General features: G+C 33.2%; 1 protein-coding gene across 3 annotated transcripts in view; it reads right to left on the reverse strand.

Annotated features, from left to right (window-relative positions):
* Positions 1 to 18,249, reverse strand: part of LOC144440537 (formin-binding protein 1-like) — a 46,324-nt gene that overhangs the window by 20,968 nt on the left and 7,107 nt on the right. The gene's annotated exons all lie outside the window — the stretch shown is intronic.

Consider the following 18,249-nt stretch of genomic DNA (forward strand, 5'->3'; position numbering starts at 1 on the left):
CAGTCAAAAATAAAACCGGTATTTTCACTGGTGGCTATGCAAATGAGATAAAATGAGATAAAATAGATCCAAAAGTAAAACCAATTCCTGATGAAAATAAGCAAATAAATGCATTTTTTTAAATGCACATATGTGTCTTTCCTGTTGTTACACACTTTTTGAACAATTTTTTGTTGGTTCATAATGTATTTCACTATTTTTCTCGACCATCGCAAGTTCTGGGGTATCAAATAACTATGCAAATTAGTGTCTTACCTATCAAATAACTATGCAAATTAGTTAGGTATTTTCACTGTTCATTATGCAAATGAGTAAACAACCTTTCGAACTACTTTATGTTTGTAAATATTGCCGGCGACCACTACTTTACAAATGGAAGATATTTCGGTGGATTCTGAACATAACGATTTGTTTAATTTGAATTATTTTGAACTTTCTGAGAGTGAATTTTATTATGATCAACAACAAAATAAAGCTGACCCGAGGCACGCGCCCAGCGACTACGGCCACCGATGCTTCGTACACATCAACAACGCCCAACAAATGCAGCCGATGGGAGATCGTGCAACACAATCCTCAGGACCATCAACCAGCCAGAACGCAGTCAATCAATTCCCACAGTTATGCGGAATGTTTTGAAAATACCCGTATTAGCGGTGGATCTTTCAATTTCACATTTCATGTCGCCGGAAACACCTCTGTCAAAGTTCTTGTCAGTGTGTTTACATTATAAAACGCTGCAGACAATCCGTAATCTTTTCCGATTCTGATGAAGACTAACTTTTATAATATTGTACATTTTGAAAGATTTTACTGAAGTACTATTATATAGGACACTAAGAATACCACGCTGTTGAATTGTATCTGTTTCTACTACTAAAATAATCGTGTATGCATTTCTTCTGATCGGTTTTGTGAATGAATCACAGCGGAGCTAGCTAGCGAGAGCAGGTCAACACATAATTTGCATATCAATACTTATTGTTGTTGACAACCAATCATCGCTCATAATTCACGTCTGTGACCTCTGCCTGACCTGAATGACATGAGCTGGTGACCTGATACATATTCATGCGAATATGTTGTTCGCCCTTCCCCACCTGCATTTTATTGCGTTTTTGGTGTACATATGTAATAATAACAGAACCCCATGGCCTCGCAATGGACGGCAGGGCATACAGAAGTTATTTTCACTCGTGATTCGGTTTATTCTGCTGTATTTTCACTCGCTATCGCTCGTGAAAATACGCGGCAGAATAAACCGAATCACTCGTGAAAATAACTTCTGTACGCCCTACCGTCCATTGCGAGGCCATGGAGTTCTGTCATATTATGTCACACAGTAATGATGGAAATGTCAATGGAGTCTCTATGTCCTTGTCTACAGATGGTAATGTCTATGCCAGTACGAGCCAATGCCAGTACGAGCCATTCCCTTGGTATTTATTGTTTTCAATCACACACTATGCACATTTTACTAGATTTTCATCTCCTTGGAGATTCATGGACACTCAAATCTTTACTGATATTCCCAATAAAATACAATATTTAAATAATTACAAAAATATCCACATTTTACTCGATTTTCACCTCCCCGAATCTTTGGTCCTCACACCTTTATTGAAAATCCCATAAAATTATGCTATTAAAATCAAAACTATGCAACTTGACATAATTTTTCCCCTCCTTCATTCTTTGATTGTCTTCTCTTTACTATATAAAGGCTCCAAACAAAAGGTATTTTACTATGGTATCAATCAATGAAACCATGCATGATTTATGTGTACATGTACAACATTTTCCCTATGGATTCTCCTACAGTAGTGCCAGCAACACAGTAACACTGGCATACATACATACATACATACATACATACATACATACATACATACATACATACACACACACACACACACACACACACACATACATACATACATACATACATACACACATACATACATACACACACATATACACACATATACACACACATACATACATACATACACACACACATACATACATACATACATACATACATACATACATACATACACACACACACATATACATACACACACATATACACACATATACACACATACATACATACATACATACATATACACACACACAAATAGAGACAGACAGATACATACATGTACATACATAAGGCATCCATATCAACATACATACATCACATTTATAACTGAAGTGAAAGACCATAAGGAAGTCTCCCATATACATTGCCTCCTCAATAATTCATTATAATAGTCGTTTCAGTCTCAAATACCCCATAACATTATTTGGAAAATTTCAGAAATGTTGATATTCAATATACCAACCCATAATATGATATTACAAAAACACTGCATTCCAACGTAATGAATGAAACACCATGGTGACTTAATATATAGTGTGTAATAATGTGCAATGACTAATACAATCTGAATTGCATATATTGGTATTGGTATGTACAAAATGACTACAGACAGATTAACAACTTCCAAATCACAAATTCCAAATAATTTACATAATCCAACATTGTTTATCAACAGCACATCTTCTAAGTTCAAGATGAAAATTTCCACTCAAAGAGTCACAAATTTTTTTTACTGTGAGTAGAAATTGTTGTTTGATACTAAATACTATGATAGTATGAACCTGGCACCCATGAATATTCATTTTTGTACATCTTCTAAAGTCAAAATTTGTTGCTATTTATCAAGAGTATTATACATGTACTTGCATAACCAAATTAAGTCTTGTCTTCCAAAATAAGTATTTTGTTATTTAGTCTTCAGCCCTCCCCCTACAAGTCACTCAATTTCGATATGTTGTCAATTCAAGATACATCATGTCGTTTCAACCCTCACCGGTCTCCTCCCTCTGCGAGGGGTTGGCCGATGTGTGAGGGCACCCCATCACGGCATACCTTACAGACTATAGTTGTGCTTGCAAGTTACATGTAGAACTAGTAGTATTTAGTCTTCATATACATTCTTAATTGTGTACAGTAGTCTTGAGACTGTTCTTTACATTACGTGTACCTAATAGAATACAGTAGTACTGTTATTCTTCTAGTTCAATCACTTTATTGTTACATTAAAACCAAAATTGAAGTGGATAGATGGATGATCCCCATAATAGGTCTGAAAGACCAACTATGGCACGTACACCTTCTATTTGTCAACACAGTCACAGTAAAATGACTGTGTCTAGTGTTCAGTGGTGCCTGTGCAAAGTACACAATTCATGTCAATATTATTGTTGTTGTAGCAGCCTGACCTTTAACCCTTGACCTTTCACCTTTGTAACATCTATGACTAATCATGGTGTTTATAATACCTTTTACAACTAGTACCATCTATAGATGACTAATCATATTATTCAAATTCATTTATTACATCATCAATAACATATCGCTCTCAGACAACACCCTATAGTACTAGGAATTCAGCTAAAAATATTCCTGACGATATTCAAATAGCTATAATAACTATTACTATTCAAATGTGTGCAATAATTTCAATAATCATAAACAAATGTAGACTGAGGGATTATGTGATAATTACATGCATACTTTATTAATTTTTCATTTTTTTTTATAAAATAGATATTCACTATAATTCAGTGAGTAATCATTTGGGTTTTATCCTCAGTTGAATAACAATCTCTGAATATAACAGACTTGCTGAGCATCATAGTAAATATGATTAACTATACCAATATTAGTCTATCTGAAAAAGAGGGAGGAGTTTAAAATTATTGAATTCAGTTTGACATTCACCACAGCGGCTGTCTGCTTGATAGATTCTGAGACACTGCTATACTCATTCACCATCAACGTAGCCTACCTGAAGTCTTGAAGGACTAATGCTACTAGACTATTTCAGCGATTCTAACTGCCATTTTGATTTTTTGGATTTTCACTCATCCAAAAAATCAAAATGGCAGTTAAAATAGCTGAAATACCACATTGTAGTAGCATTTAGTGCTTCAAGACTACAGGTACAAGTAGGCTACAATCAAAAGAGTATTGCAGTTACAGATCCAGTGAGAAGACAGGCTAGGTACACGGTTGAAATTTGATGCCATGATTAGCATTAGACTAGGTTAGGTACATTGTATAATGTACATATACATTACCACACCTGTACACATAGACTTCCTATTCATTCCACTGGAACAATGAGACAGTTTCCATCACTTACAAAATACAAATACGTATTCAGAAAATATATATGTACATTAATTTTTTGTAACTTAAACTATCCGTATTACTGTTATTAATTTCTTGCACATTGTCATAGTTAATAAGAAGTAATCATTAATATCCACACATATCTAATCAGAACTGGCAACCAAGTTTTTTTAAAGTACATTACACAGGAGTCATTTACACATTCTTAATCAGGAAATATTGAATTTCAATCATGACCTAACACTAAATATATTATTTTTCTGTATGAAAATGGTACTATCAAAAGCCTTTATTACAGGTAAATTCATATACGTCGTTAGTGCTAATTGTTATCATGAGATGGTACTTCATTAATTAACATGACAACCTTGAAAACTTAATTAAGTTTGACACAGTTTTCATCACAGAATGTTTGTTCTTGTGTCAGTTTCTATCATCCTATTGTTTTGATCTTGATAAGATTGGGTGCTGGCATAACAATTTAATACCTACAACCATATCTGAATTCAACTTCGATAATATTATGAAAACCAAGCAGATGTTAAATTAAATTTGTCTATTATTTGTACATATTTTACTTTCTACATTGTACATTCCAAATATTTTGTTCTAACACTACTATACTTTTTTCAGCTTAATCAAAAGTTGTACTGTGTACATTTTGTATTAAAGTTACATTACATTACATTTACATGTATATTTAATAGTCTGGATGTCAATGTGGTATTGAATCATCCCTAAGCCATTAAAAGATTCCGTGGAATAGCACAAGACTAACATTATATACATGTATGTACATGTATACATATGAAATTATACATTATAATAAGCTGTACTCTGTGAAGGCAGAAAATAGACAATTTCACTATGTCTTTATTAAGTAAATATAATTGAGCACGTACAACATTCAAAGAACATCATTATAGAAATGACAATACATCGATTAAGAAGTGTTTTTGTGAATGTCAGTTTAAACTATTACATAGATAAAATCTACATGGGCATACATACTTAGGACCTTCCCCATTATATATATATTATGGTATTTAAAAATATGGAAATATGCAAGTTTTACCAAACACCCTTCTGTTACCTTACTGTTACGGTGTAAAGGTACATGTATGGAAATCTATGCAAGTTTTACCAGATTTCCCTCCTCTGTTACTTTAATTCCCCACCAACATTATGGTACAACGGGATGGGAATCTATGCATCTTGTTACCAGGGTTCCTGCTAACATTATGTTACAAGGTCTTCCCCCTCTCTGTTACCAGTGGTCTAGTTCCTGATGATAGTCTTCACACATTACGTCTAGTCAATCTCGTTACTCTCGCACAGAATTGTGTGCTCCCCAACCGTGTTCATATAAACATGACATTGTTGCGTCCACACATGATTTTAGTTTAAACAGACTGGAGGTGGTGCTCGGTTGAACATTTGCATAAATTCCCACGATAGTCGCAACAACCGTACCAAATGAATATTAATGAGCGATGACGACAGCCTATCAATTTGTGATGGGTTACAACTGACATGCACTGTTTGTGCTTCACCATGGGGTTGAACCACAATGAACGCCGAGAGTAAGGAGATTGACTAGACGTACTGTGTGAAGATAATGTAGTGTAAAATCGGAATACGATCGTCAGGAACTAGACTATGTTACCAGGGTCCCCAACCAATTCTGTATGTACAAGAGTTTGCTAGATTTCCTTACTCTGTAACCGCGATTCCTACACCTACACCTTTACTAAACTAAGAAAGCTAATATATCAATATATGCCACTATGATAAGTACCGTATGTAACTGAATACAGACTTGTTAGTAGTAGTTGACACATTACAGTCCAATAGACATACATGTACATGTCAAAATCTATCAAACTGTTGTCATATAGCAGTTATTAAACTTCCTGATATTATCAAACACATGATAACACCAGCATGACACAGTACAATAAACAAATATTCAACATACCAAGTTTCACATGATGTTTGAATGCTGGTATTTACACTACATGTACATGTATTATTGATGAGCATCCATAATGAAAAATAACCCTTAAGCTGAAATTAATTTGTAGGGAGGAGTTATCTATGAAAATGAAACTGCATTTTGTAAGTGGGTTGAAATGAATGAATGGGTATGATGCTATCAATAGCTTTCACATGCATTGAACTCATTGTGATGTTTTTGGTTCATCCTTGTATAAGTTGTAATATTCAAAAATCTTGTTTCATACAAATATAAAATAAATACTGACTTTAAATAATTAAAGAAAAGTAGACGTGACCAGGATTACATTTGTAATTAACATGGCACAGAGTATAATTTAGATGCAGTATGATTTTTTTTATACCTGTGCCAATTCTAAAGAAGATGTGGAGATGCCCTCAATAGCAACCAACTTCATTCTGGCATTCAAGCGCACGTACACACACTGACAGAATCACACATCTGCGTAACCAGTGTTTTTTGTTCACAGTGGTAAGTAGGTAAAATGCACCCAGAGTTCCCAACATCTGTTTACAGGTGTACCCTAGCAAAATTATGATACAACACATAGATTTGGAAATCAATCCACGTTTTACAAGATTTTCCAAGTGTAGCAAAAACATTGATAATTTTAGTTCCAATTCCATAAGGGTATGGCGATGTTCTCTGCAACATAATATACTTGATATTTGTGATTTACATTCATAAATTACTTGGAATTAGTATTCAATCCTTGAATGGATAGCTACCTACATAAATGTAATTTGAATAGCCTTATATGTGAACAACTCTCAAAGGTGACAATTATGAATTATTTAGTCTTTCAAATCATATTTCAGTCATCCTCTACATTGTACATACATCATTACATATATACTACTCAATACTGGTATTTCACTGTCAGACTGCATGAAATAACTAAATAGGTGATCAATAGACAAGTATTGACTTGTTGCAGACATGTGTCTATTACTCAGAGAAGAGTACTTACTGATATACAAATCATAATTATGTGACATATCATGGGTAAACATGCATCAAAGGTCAAAGGTTATGAAAGCATTTACTTTCTTTAAAGGTTGAAGGTGAACACAATGGGAGGTAAAATCATTTAGCAGTATGCCCTCTAAGCCATTTTGATGCACCACTGACGCACCCAAGTTCTGGTGACACACTAAAATTTGGTGTTCCCCTATCTCTTACTATGTGGTGACCAGTTTTTATCATTTTGACTCACGACAACAAACCTAAGTCCTTGGCTATCATTAGAGGGAATCCTGGGTACAATCATGACCAGGTGTTAAATACCCAACTTTATAGCAAACCAGGTTACACAACTCTAGTACAGTTGCAGAGTAAAAACACACTTATCATAGTGAAATTAAAAACATTCCAAAAAATAATACCTTCATTTTTCTCACAGGTACTCTATTCCTTGAGTATGCTTTCATACTAAAGGAACCCCATGTCGCATGAGTGCAAGTGTAGGTTCTCACGGTATTTGCACACGTGCCTGCAGTGTTTTCTGCTGCACATTCACAAGCATAGGAGTGAAAGGACAGCCGGAAAGAATACTGCACACACTCATGCAAATACCTTGAATATGCCACACTTACACTGTGACTTACACATCATGGGGTTCTGTCATATTACTAAGTTCTGGCATAATTCTATGAAACCCTCACAAACATTGTATTGAACCAAGTATCTACTTATACAAATATTGAAATAACCTGTTCAAAGTCTAGAAGTAAATTTTATTAATATATTAATATCCTGAGTCCGTGATACTTCTTAAAATTACAACATAACTAAATCTAATGAAAAATTCTATTTGCATCACAAATTTACTCAATCATTTAGCAATATTGTAATCGTAAGATCATTTTTTCAGTCAGAATCCAAAAACTCAATGACGTCAACAGAAACTATTTATGAGTTTCTGCCACAGAATGAAACTCTGTCAATGAAAACAAATGGAAATATGGTCACTACAAAAGGCTTTTCAATTATTGATGTCATGGAATAAACAAAGGAAACATTTGGTTTAAAAAGAAAACCACAGAAACACAAATGAATGACACAGAAATAGAATACTAGATATACAGTATTGAATAATATAGAAATACAATACATGTATTAGAATTGTTCTGTTGCCTGTCAGTTAATATTCAGGGTCCATATGTCAATATAGTAAAATGACACTTCTTTTTATTGTATTTTCAATCAAATCTCAATAAAACATTCAATTATATTGACTTTGAAGTGCAGGCAGTAGAATTTAGAAAGAGACAACAAGCCTTCACACGCAACATTCAACATACTTGACATGTCTGTGCAGATGGGTGTGTTACTTACAGGTAAAATATATCTGGAATTTCAAGGGTTGTTTTTATCTTGGTGTACCCACCTGCTATAATCATAATTCATTAGAATCATCTTTATACAAGATTTCCATCAATATCATATTCCGATTATTACATAATTCTTACAATATTTTCAACATATTTGACATGTCTGGCTGGACAAATGGGTGTGTGTTACTTCACAGATAACTAACACATATACTTGTCTGTGGTTACTTACAGGTAAAATATATCTGGAATTTCAAGGATTGTTTCTATCCTGGGTTACCCCTGCTATGGTTATCATGGTAGATTTATAATCATTTTTATACAAGATATCCATCAATATCATATTCTGATTACATAATTCTTACAATATTTTCAACATATTTGACATGTCTGGCTGGACAGATGGGTGTGTGTGTCACTTACAGGTAAAATATCCCTGAAATTTCAATGGTTGCTTCAATCCTGGGTTACACTGCTACTCATGGTAGATTTATAACAATTTATTCATACAAGGTTTTCCATCAATATCATATTCCGATTCTATAAAGTATAATTCCTAAATATTTTTTTTTGAGATTTCACAGCAGACAGTATTAGTAACTGCCGTAAATCACAATAATCAGCTGGTTCCATGACCTAGGGTCAAACCAGGGACATCACTGGATAGCATTATTGCTTGATAGAATTTTAATCAATAGTACAGCCAGTATAATCCCAAGGACCATGAAAGGGTTATGTATTAGTATTGCAATGAGCTTTATATAATACCATAGCAGAATTTCTTTCAAAATATACAAAAATTACATTAGTGTTCCAGCTACATATAAAGAAAACACAGTACATGAAATCCTTACAAATAATCAATTCTACTTGCAATAAAACATGTCTTCAAAATTTAGATTTTTTGAATATTCGAATTTTTACTGCGAGTGTGAAAAGAAGTTTCATTTTTAGTGTGAACTCAGAGTCCATGAACATTAATTGTCATACATAAAGTGATGTAAACATGAATCAATATATCTTATATTTGTAGGTAATTTGTAATATTAACATTACTGTATGTCAAAATTCGTGTATGAAGTACTGTATGAATATTTCAACAAATGGAATAGCAACTCATGATTAAATAACTACAGATGAACCTACCGAAGCATATCACAAGATCATTATGGAAATACATGTAAAATCTACACACTAGTAAAGCTAATAATTTACGGTATAAACATGACAAAATACTACATACTGGGGTTTATTATTCATCATGAAATACCGTTCCATTTTCAACAATACATCATGTTAATTATGCCTTTGAGAAAACAGAAAAGTCCCTCTGGCTAATCAGGATGGTATGTTAATGCAGCTATGTATCAAATACAACCGTGGTTTCCAATATATGTTGAAGAAAATGCCATAAATAAACCATAGTACAAGGTACATGTACATGTAAATGTGCAAACATCGAGTGTAATGACATCACTGTAACGTGAATGAACGCAAAGTAATGCATATTGTGATGTTTGTGGATCAAAGTATTCTTTTTTTTCACAGATATACTGGGTAATTCAATTCATGGTTCAAGGTTTGATATTATGACTGTTCATGTTATGTCATACATTGATAAATGAAGTACAGCATGCTATATTACACATTAAAATGTATTACACAATTAAATGAATTATATTTCATTTCAGAAAGATTGTACCTTCATTGAGAGCAGTGTGTTGTGTATCTGAGTCTTTGTTTCACATTTACGACTTTTTAAGAGTAAAGGGGGAATTGATCAAAATTAAACGGCTGCCACTATACTTCATCCTCATTTGAAATAGCGTTCTTATATTATCCTAACCCTACTTAGGAAACATAAACAATGTTTTACCTCATTTGATGGGATAAATTTGGGATTTGTTAAAATAGTGATAGTAGTCACATAATCCATTTTAAAATGGTCACTAAAGAGACAGTTAAAATATAGTACTTTTCATTTCCACATTTAGGTGTTCTATATCCTGCAATGTTGTGGCATACAATCACGCTAACTCAACTGAGGAAATTGCCAGTGATGTTTATAAATTATAATAAAATAATTATCAAAGATGACACAGTCCTTACTGATAGAGAAGAGTATTGTTATTGACTTATTACTTATGACAGATATTATGGAAATATGATTTAAAACAGATACTGGAAATTGTTGTTCTATGACACTTATTACTACAACCTTGTATGAATAACACAATGGGACTGAAACTGACACATGAGTATATCCTAAGACCTTTCAGTATCATGCTAGATTAGTTTTTATAACTGTGGTTAAGACAAAATTTAGGTCAACAGTTTATTTTACATTTTGTGTCGTATTCCTGTTATTTCATCCAGAACTATTCATAAAATACAAATGTACCCATGTGATTATAAAATCGGGATAAAGACACTGTCTTAGAATCACTCGTCATGTTGAATTTCACCACGGATGAGCAGTTTTCCGTTCCCATTTCCATGATAAACTGTCAAGGCCCTGACCTCAAATGTCACTAACAGGAAATACCTCACCACGTCCTCAAAATCTACTTCATGACCCCACTCACTCATTTACTACAAATTACCAATTCCTTTCATTGATGTCTTGATAACCTTATTTTAATCTTTTTCACACCTTTCATAATTTGCAGCTCATACTACAATTGTGATAAAGTCAATCATACAAAATATTTATGAATATTCATTACCTGTACAGTTTTCACAAATCCAAAGTGCATTGTTTCCTTTTTTTAACCTCAAGCTATATTTGAAAACACAATTTCTTATCATAATAATTACACCAAAATCATTTTGAAGTGTTTCTGAATAATGTTTTACGTAGTGTTAAAAGAAGGAGTGATAGCTGTATCAGACAAAATCACTTTTCAGTTGACAATGAACATAAATATTGCTATTACCATAGTTACATGCAATTGTTTTATAATTGTTTCGGGAGGGTGAAATCTCCACTTTTACCTAATTTTATTTTAATTGAAAATGGTATGTCAACATTTGAAAGGATTGTCTTTCCTTATATAAACTGAATTTGAAACAATGACCTATATTCATACTATCCACTTCCTCCTTTCAATGTTATATCTAGATATCTGTAGTTATTGTGTCATAAATACATACACAGCAGAAGACTTTATTTCTAGTTATTGGATATTGGATTTTTAAGTACAACCACTCTGCTGACTTCTTAAAAGAAATATTTTGAAATTAATTTTTAAAAAAAAATTTAAAATTTGCTGAAGACATACAATTTTGTTTTTACTTTATTATCCAATCTTATTAAAATCTGATGTAGGAATATGGCTTGATTTCTAGTTCTAATTTTGTTGTTTCGGGTGTGCTCGCCTTTTTACCCACAACTCTCTCTGATAATTTGTAATGTTGAATGTCATCTCCTTGAAGCCAGACAAATCTCACTTGTGTACAGGGTTTTGTTAGAATATTTTTTGCCATTTGCAAAGCATAGAATTGCCACTGATGAGTTTCTGAATACCTATATTCATCGGTTCTGGTATGAATGATTTATTGCAGGAGTAGCAATTTTAGAAATTTGTCAACAGATTTTCTTGAAAGACATGCACAATATTTGCAACGAAATTAAAGAAAACATCTACACCTGTTATGACTTTGCCAAAGATGTAGACTTATTTGAATAGGAATAACAAAAGAAATTTACATATTAAAACCCATCATACACACTGACTACCAAGTTAGTGATAATTTGACACTGAAGTGTTTTATTCAAAGTATATGTTTAATGTTATAAAATTTAGAACTTTATTTTTGATTCCAAAGTGTACTTTTGTTACATATTAATTAAATGTAATTATTATTATTAAAATGTTGAGAAATATGGATTATTGAAGAAGTTATAAAATAATGAAACTCCAAGCATACCAATCAGAGAGAGTTGTGGGTAAAATATTGTACAGAGTGTCATATTCCTACAGGCTACACTAGATTTCAATCAGCTGAGTTATTTTTATGACTTTGAAAAAAAGAAATAAATGGATGTTCTGGGTATAAAGTATTTTATGAGGGACTGTATTTCATTAGAAAATGGCAATCAAAAGTTACTGAAAGTAAATTTAAATACAAACTAAAGTGTTCCCCATTCTATACCAAAAACATCCATTCACTGTTTACATGTATACATTAAAAATATCCATTCACTGTTTACATGTATACATTGTACAGATACAAAGATGTAGATCAGTACATCAATGCATATATTGACCTTTTTAGGATTCTTCAAGGGAACCTCCTACTGTAGGTGGGTAAGTTAAACATTTACACTGCAGTTACATCAAACATAGCAAATATAAAAGAATATCTAACTAATTCAACTTAAACTCTGGACCCTGGACTTTACAAATCTCAACAATAAAAGTAATTATATAACATCAGTTTGACAGACACTACACTAATATATGCATAAACCACCTGCATATTCTGGCATGTGACCAATTATGGAATACTCATTGACTAGACGTACACGTACAATGTACATGCCACAGGTACTCGAATCAATCTGTATGATTTAAAAAAAAAAAAATTGTATAGTAATAATAAGACAAGGTTTGAAGGTTCGACAAACCTAACGAGCCACTGACTGTTTACAATTCAAACACCCTAGACGATTTCAACAAACAAATACGATAATCAAACCCCTACTAAAACTCACCTAAATGCCGTCAATAGAAGCGAAATTATATATATTCCATGATTTTTAACATCAATAACCAAAACTTGTTGTTCAAGACTACAAAATTCGAAGGATTTTTGTTGCGATTATCATATAAATATTGTACATATTATATAGGCATATATGATTTATTAATACGAAATATCAAAAACATGTACAGTTACATTGTACATATCTAATTAATATAAAGTACAGTACATACTTTTAGTACAATTTTAATTAATATGAAATACTACATAATGAATGTTTGTATTTTGACACTCTCTCAATTTAATTTAGATCAGAGACTTGGCTATCTGCCTTGACAATGTTGTCTACTAGTATGTCAAGTCAAATGGCCAAGTCTCTATGCAAAATATAATTTGGCTTATTTAACATAATGTAGTCAAGATCAACCAGCCAAGATACTAATTTATGCATTACCTTTAACATGCAACATGCTTTGGAGTAGTCTATCTGCTAGACCTTGGATGTTCTTCCGATAGAATATGACACACGCCCGAACATCGCTATCGAGGATGGAACAAGCCCTCATTGCGAACTTCGTGCGCTTATAGTATCGAAAGAAAGCCCGATCATCTAGCAGCAAGACTAGCTTTGGAGGTGAAATTTTTGTAATTTCAGAATACAAAATTTGATAAATCGACAAAAGGTTTCCCATCAAAATTACTGTTTTAGTATACATGTATAACCAGGTCAATTTTAACCTTATTTGTCTCTCCCTGTTAGGGTTCTCTACTCAATTGCCAAAGGGCCTGGAAGCTAAACAATGGAATTACAGTTATAGTATGCTTTGTGACTATTTCTATTTTCATCCTAATCTGTCATGTACCAGATGTATGGAGATAGCTTGTCAGTATTTGGTCATGTTCTTTTGTTGAAGGATATGATCATATGTATAATCATCTCTTGTACAGTGTACTATACAAATGTACAAGTACAGACAGCTCAGATGATGTGGAGTTGAATGCACATGCTGTTAGCCAATTCTCGCTATGACAGTCTCTGGGTTACATGTAATGTGTGTGTGCAAGTCTCTGGGCATCAAATCTAAAATCTGGGAGTGAAGAGATGATTTGATAGCAAGGATAGCATCTTGACTATGGGCTAATGCACTGGCTATGTAACACTTTTAGCATGCCCATACTACAAAATCTGATCTGGATCCAGTTCGATTTACCTGTCCATACTTGTGGTTAATTCATCTAATTTGAATTAATAACTGATCCAGATTGAAGCCTACTCTTGGTCTTGGTTTTGATATGGATCAAAATAATTCAAATCAAATCGTGATCAGTTATCCCTGGTGTGGATAGGCATGTACTCGAGTGAATTAGTTTGATAAATACAGTAATCTGAATCGAAGCTGGTGTGTGTGGACAGGTACGCTACTGTAATTCGAACTGAATCCATCTTTCAAGTTTAATATGGACGGAAAGTGGATTCGATGCAGATTAAAGTGATCTGGATTATCAGCTGGTAATGACAAATTGACTTGATGTCACAACTTCCAAAGGTTCAAAAAAACAAAAAAAAACACTGTTTTCTGTTAATAATTGACATACTATGATCATAGTGTTGTCATTATCATGATTATAGTGCATTGTATGACCTTTCACATTTGCTATACTAACATGTCAATACAACAGAAATGTTGAAGGTAGCTACAAAATTTAAGACTAGTATCTGGAACAAATAGCTCTACAAGTTTCACACAATTACAAAATCTAAGATAACGCTACGAATACAACGAATCGTCCAGGTACGAGGTTAACAAGAAGTAACTATAATCTATCCTACTGGACTTATTGTTGTTTTGAATAACAATATTTTTATGTCCTATAATGGACGCTTCTGTCATAAGATCATCAGTCAGCTGAAGAAACATCCAGGATAGGACATGAAACTGTTGCCATTCAAAACAACAGCAAGTCCAGTAGGATAGATTGTAATTACTTTGTTACAACATGTACAGCAAAATGCCAGGCATGATAATGGAAAAGAGAGAGAAAAATTCCCACACAACTGGATTCCACACTAACATGGACAGAGCACAGAGCAATCAGCAAGCTTAATCCTGGAATAATTTGAAAGATTTGTCGTTCATATCACCCATGTTAATCACTCACGAGACTAAATTTCAGCAAGAAATCAACTAGCTGAGAGACTGGGCTGTCTGGCTTGACTATATCATTCACTGAAACAAGCCAGTCTGTCAAGTCAGATAGCCAAGTCTCTGAGCTAGAGATAAACAGGAGCACTAACTAATGAGACGAAAATTTCACCAAGTCTAATTCTGGAACGGAACCTAACAAAATGCACTTTCCACTCTTCCTATCCTACTCATCAACACACTGAACACAAAGTACATACCATCTCAGTTTTCCTGTTTTAATTAACTTTGATCAAAATAAAGTAAACTGAAAATTTCAATTCTTGACATAATATACCTGTAATATTAATTTATAAAAAGTCACATTATGCCAATAAAATTCCATGCATGTCTTTGTACCAAATATCTTCAAATATTTATGTTCTTAGAAAAATTCATCTGAAAGGTAGTCTGGTGCTATTATTCATAAAATTTTTCATCTCTCTCTGTTTCACGGGTTGAGACCATCATATAATCCAGACAATCTGAAACTCAACTTTCCAAATATTTACTATCATGTGTCTTTAAATTTATGCTCAATGATGCATAAAATCAACACTGAATTGACGATGTTGACAGAAACCTAGACTGGTGAGGTCAAAGGTCAAGGTATGTTTATAGAATAATGTAATAATGACAATACTGTCAATAACTAATGTAAAGGCTTTCATACGAAACCTGAATATAGAATCTAACATGAAAACAATACCACATAAGCCCTGGGTGAATGTTGATGACAAAAAAAAATAATTCTGGGTATTAAAAGCAGTGAGAACAATAACATCACAAATATATTGAAAATTCTAATATTTCATAAAGTTGAAGTTTACTATGAATCACTGGGACATTTAAAACATTACTTTTTTCTAGAAAAATATTCTAGACTACAGAAATACATCATGGTGTTTTTGAGTTCTGATAAGGTATGCTTTCAAGAGCCTGATTAATATTGAGAAATTCTTCCTCAAAATGATCACATCTCATTAAATTTTTTTCGAAAACAAGACATTTCAGGGTAGGAGATCAATCAAGCAGAAAAAAAACAAACATCACCTTTATCCCAAGTCAATGCAACACAGGATAGTATAAAACTAAAATGGGGAAGTGTATGTCTTCCTACTTTTACTAGGGTCAAAGTTCACTCATCAATAACACAGCCCACAGTCTTGTTGTGGTCTCACTGTCTCACGCAAGGCCTTCTCTGTCAGCCTGGGTAGCACAATTGGAAGTGCATCTAGCTAGTATTTGTAGGGTTCCGGGTTTGTGTCCCATTCCGGCTTCTCAACTACACTACCTTTCAAACAAGGTACATTGTAAGCCTGAGATAGTGAGACCACAAAGTCTGTGGGTTATCAATAATACAGGTCAGGACGAGTACACTCGCTAATAAAAGAAAACTTTTGTGGGTTTTCTTGTGAGTTACCACATAGATATGGGAACACCTAATTCTGGTGCGTCACAAGAAATCAAAGTGCATCACGATTTAGTGAGGCATCAAATTGGCTTACAGGGCACACTGGTCACGATACTTTACATACACATAAACAAATGGAGTTGTGACTTGTGTATAAATGTATCAACTTCTATTGTTCATTTGACAAAACAGGACAAAACTTCGTGATGTGTGCTTACTCATATATACAGGTGGTTCCGGAAAAGGAAGGTGTGAGTCACTAACGTACATCTACACTTAATATCAGATATTTCCTGAAAATAATCTAACAGAGGACAGTCACTACACCTACATTGAGGTTTATGGTAACATAATTCATTTTTTCTGATATTAACTGAATTTACACTTATTAAAAATAGTTAACCTTTTGTGGCATTTAATGAACACTCTGTTTTCAACTTTCAAAGTTTTTTTTTAATTCAAATTTGATCAGTGAAACTAATAGTTCTCATTAGATTATCTAAAAGTCTACTTTGAAAAAATATAGAAAAGTCTATCAAATGACAATTTAGTATCATATTTTCACATCTGGTTAAATAGGAATCATACTTGTTTATTCTAGGTTGTTACAGATCTTGAATATGACATTAAAAATGTTGATAACAATTCTAAAACTAACATACATTTGTATCTACACAGTAAACAAGAAACATTTATTTTGATGTGCTATTGTGTACCTTAAGTACACTAATAATGTAATACTGTCAATTATTACTAAATACCTGACCTTTGACTCTGAATAGAAAAGATTTCCTTTTTGTAGAATTGTTTATTTTTGAGCTATAATTTGTCATTTTTGTAGAAAGCCTTCAGGACAGAAATGTTAGTTACTGTAGATATCTGGTGGCTATAAGCAAACAGAGCATACTGAATTGGAAGTGGTAGATCCTGTTCAGTAACAATACAGATATTATACATGTGATGACTACATGACGACACCTTTATCACAACCCTACCCTTCAAGCTCCCCTACCCTGTTACCTCCCACCTCTTACCAAACACACCCAAATCTCTTTGACATCAAAATATATTCACGAGTAACACCCCCAACATCAAGTGTTCATGGAAGTCACAAATCGCTGATAGAATCTAACAGCTTGATGTCATTTCCTCGGTTCTAAATAACACCAATGATATGCCATTGAAATTGTTTCCTCAGTTCCTGTCAGAATTTCTTTTACTATTTTTTTGTTGAATAGCATCACTATACAGGGGATATGGCACACATACTAGAAGTGATTATACATACTTCATAACACTGACTCTATGCTACCTTTATTACACCGTCAAGTACAGAATTCTGGCTAAGGAAATCGGGAAATCTAAAGTTAACTCCTATTCCATTCCAA

This window comes from Glandiceps talaboti, chromosome 10, assembly GCF_964340395.1.
Source record: "Glandiceps talaboti chromosome 10, keGlaTala1.1, whole genome shotgun sequence".
Lineage (NCBI taxonomy): Eukaryota > Metazoa > Hemichordata > Enteropneusta > Spengelidae > Glandiceps > Glandiceps talaboti.